We start from the raw sequence: 3,676 nt of genomic DNA, 5'->3' as shown, positions 1-3,676 counted from the left end.
ATTTATGGCTGTTAATATAGATTAAGATTTATATAATTAAAACTTCATGACTAAACAGGGTGCATGCGAACATTTGTTCTCAGAATTCTCAATGCTGAATAAGTGTTTTCGTGATACTAATCTCCATCCTGAATTTCAATTTTAGGTCATCAAAGGTCATCAGATCCATGTTGGAAATGCTCATCACTAAGACTTGCAAGCTACTATCGGGTGGAGTTCTCTCCGTTTGTTTATTTGGGGGTTTTGTCTTATGAACGGCAACTTCTGTTTAAGTACTTTTGCAGAGTCACTGAATGTTTTTTTATGCTGTAGTGGAGCTCCCGGATTTATCAGAGTGAATTGCACCTTAGATCAGGATCTTTGTTCTTGGGATGAGGAGAAGCTTTTGAAATATCCTCGCTATTTTATCTATTAGAATCATTACTGCATTAGAGGAACAACATCCTCCGAAACCAGTTACTATCTATTGCCTGCTCTGCTAGTGTTGACGACTCCCTTGATCACTTCTGGCGTGCCATGTTTATCGAAGCCGAACTCCTTCCAAATGTCTTCTTAGTGATATATGCCTAATATTTATACGTTCTTCTCCTCACAGTTACTGTTATAATTCTGGTTTCTCTGAATCTGATGGTACACAACTTTAAGATAGCTTCTTATATTGTGTAAAATGTATTAAGTTCTTCATCTACGTATTATATTCATGATCTCTGCGATCGCAACCTCCCCTCATTGCTTTCGAGAGTGAAAACGGAAACATGAATCAATGCCACTGGTAATCAACCTGAATATCACAATTTTGCCGCTAGAATATATATTGCACCTAACGACGACAGTGTTGCAATCTCTCTTTTTGTCGAGAAGATTTTCAGTAATTTCGTTGTCTAAAATCTTACATCCTCCATACTCTTCACCAATCAAATGTATGTTTATTATTCTTTATGTCCACTCTTTAATAAATATATTTAACAAGAAGTTGTACATCCACTTGCTTTCTCTGACAGGAAATTTTCGTAAACTTAATTTCAAAGTCGCTAACATTTCCATCAAGATTTGTAGGTCATGGTATTGTAACTCTTGTTTTATTTTCAATGCCAGACTTTAAATCAATCTTATCAGCGCTCACACTCGCAGACTAATTATGTTTCTGTCTGTGCTCTGATTTTTTGATGTCGTTCATTTGTTTCTCTCTTTCCTGTCTATACTCACATCTCTAATAATGTAACACAGTTTTCTATTTCATGGCTAGTACGTGTAATTGTCTTTATAGGTGCTACTACGACTATGAGAAAAGCGAAAAATAAATGAGAGAGCGAGAGAGAGGGAGAGAGAAAGAGAAAGAGAGAGAGAGAGAGAAAGAGAGAAAGAAAGATTTTCTGTTGCTGTCATAGATTTTCAAATTTGAAGATTAAGTGGGCATTTCCAAATTTGGTATATTGATATTCCTTTTCACTCTGAATCCGAGCTGATTCCGTAATAGCTGATATAAAATGAAGGTAAACTTTATAAGATGAAGTTTTAAACAAAATGAAAGTAATTAACGAGACATAATCCATATAAAGAGAGAGAGAGAGAGAGAGAGAGAGAGAGGTCAAAGAGTATTCTAAATATATAGAGACAAATACTTTAGCGGCGAGAAGTAGAAAGTGGGAGAGTTGTCGATTTAAAAAAGTTAAGTAATATCTCATAGAAAATGATATTTTATCATGATTTATGTTCAACATTTATGGGGACAAAGATTTCGAAAGTTAAATTTGTTTTCCTCGAGATTACACCGCTTCCGCGCCATTTGTGAATAAACAAATTACATAACAATATACTTTCGCATGTAAATAATAAGTAAATATGTATTTATATCTGTAATATATAACTTGATTCAGCAGTACATATGCTAAATTTGGAATAATGTAGAGAAGATTAGCATGGACCCTGTGCAAAGATGGCACACAAATTCGTGAAGCGTTCCTTATTGTCTTTATCGAAGCGGGTGCCCTAGCGTGGCCGCAATCTAATGACTGAAACAATTTAAAGATAAATTGTAAACGGTAATACATTTACATATATATATATATATATATATATGTGTGGTGTGTGTGTGTGTGTGTGTGTGTGTGTGTGTATATTTGTATGACTGTGTTTTTCCCTCCAACATCGCTTAACATCCAATGCCGGTGTGTTTACCTCCCAGTAATTTAGCGGTTCGGCAATAGAGACCGTTATAATAAATACTAGTCTTACAAGGAATAAGTCCTGGGGTCGATTTGTTCGACTAAAGGCGGTGCTCCAGCATGGCTGAAATAGACAAAAGAATAAAATATATAAAAGAACACACACACACACACACACACACACACACACACACACACACACACATATATATATATATATTTATTTATTATATAGAAGGAGCTTCTTCAGGACTAGAACTGTTTCATTCAAGAGAAATCTTCAGGAAGCTAGTTAACAAGAATTGTATTGGCACTTATACATTTAGGCAGGTTTAACGGGGTGTTGGTGGGGGACTTTTTTGGGAGTAGGCATAGCGCAAAATATCATACTTGGGGGAGTGGTCAAGGAGTCAGTGTTAAATTAGATAGAAGAATAAATTGTATGCATAAGAAGTATGCGAACTACAAGAACTATAGACCTACCCGGCAACCAGATTGATGACACCCCACCCACAAAACCCCCCCAAACCCACCGTTCCCCTAGCACCCCCGATTACCTTTTCTCCTAAGACCTCTCACATATTGTATGTGCACGCTTGTATATGTGTATCATGTGTGTATGCTATGTATGTGTATATGTATGTGTGTATGTATGTGTATGTATGTATAACAATTTATAATTAGGGCTTAGTGAAATGGATTGCTTTGCCGCATACTGAACTTTCTAGAAATAGCAGCCAAAAAAGTTATTTAGCCTCTTCCACTACTTAGAGAATATTTTCCCTCAGACATTGTTTACTCATAAAAATAATGGTCCTTTTACATACTGAATACTTGGTGAAATTGATTAATAACTAATAACTTTACCCTCAATTGTTGATATATGTATGGTGTGTGTATATAATGTGGGTGTCTATGTGTATATGTACATGTATGTATATGTGTGTGTATGTATGTATGTATATGTATATATATATATGTATATGTATGTGTGTGTGTGTGTGTGTGTATATATATATATATATGTGTATATATATATATGCATATATGTATGTGTGTGTATATGTGTATTATGTATGTGTATGTTTATGTATATGTATGTATATGTATATGTATATGTATGTGTGTGTGTATATGTATATATGTGTATATATATAGTGTACGCGAGTATGTCGATGTATATGTAGGTATGTAGAGTTATGTGTATGTGCAGGTATGTGAGTGTAGATACAAATTGTAGATGTGTATATATTGTGTGTGTTGTATATATACATGTATATAGGTATATGTATGTGTGTGGATATGTATATGTGTGTATATATATGTATGTGTATGTGTACGTGTGTATGTATGTATGTATATATATAATATTATATGTATGTGTGTGTGTGTGTATGTATGCATATACTTATGTATGTATGTATGTATGTATGTAATATGTGTATGTATTATCTGTGTAAGTGTGTGTATATATGTAAATGTAAGTGTGTCTGCTTGTATGAGAATGTATG

General features: G+C 34.2%; 1 non-coding gene across 1 annotated transcript; it reads left to right on the top strand.

Annotated features, from left to right (window-relative positions):
- The first annotated feature begins 1,868 nt into the window (after window positions 1-1,868).
- LOC115212464 lies at window positions 1,869-1,971 on the top strand. Its single transcript, XR_003881743.1, has one exon. It is a non-coding gene; the product is annotated as a U6 spliceosomal RNA (small nuclear RNA).
- The last annotated feature ends 1,705 nt before the right edge of the window (window positions 1,972-3,676 follow it).

The sequence above is a fragment of the Octopus sinensis genome, linkage group LG5 (genome assembly GCF_006345805.1).
Source record: "Octopus sinensis linkage group LG5, ASM634580v1, whole genome shotgun sequence".
NCBI lineage: Eukaryota > Metazoa > Mollusca > Cephalopoda > Octopoda > Octopodidae > Octopus > Octopus sinensis.
Note: the sequence above shows the minus strand (reverse complement) of the source record. Positions and strands in the feature narration are given on the sequence as shown.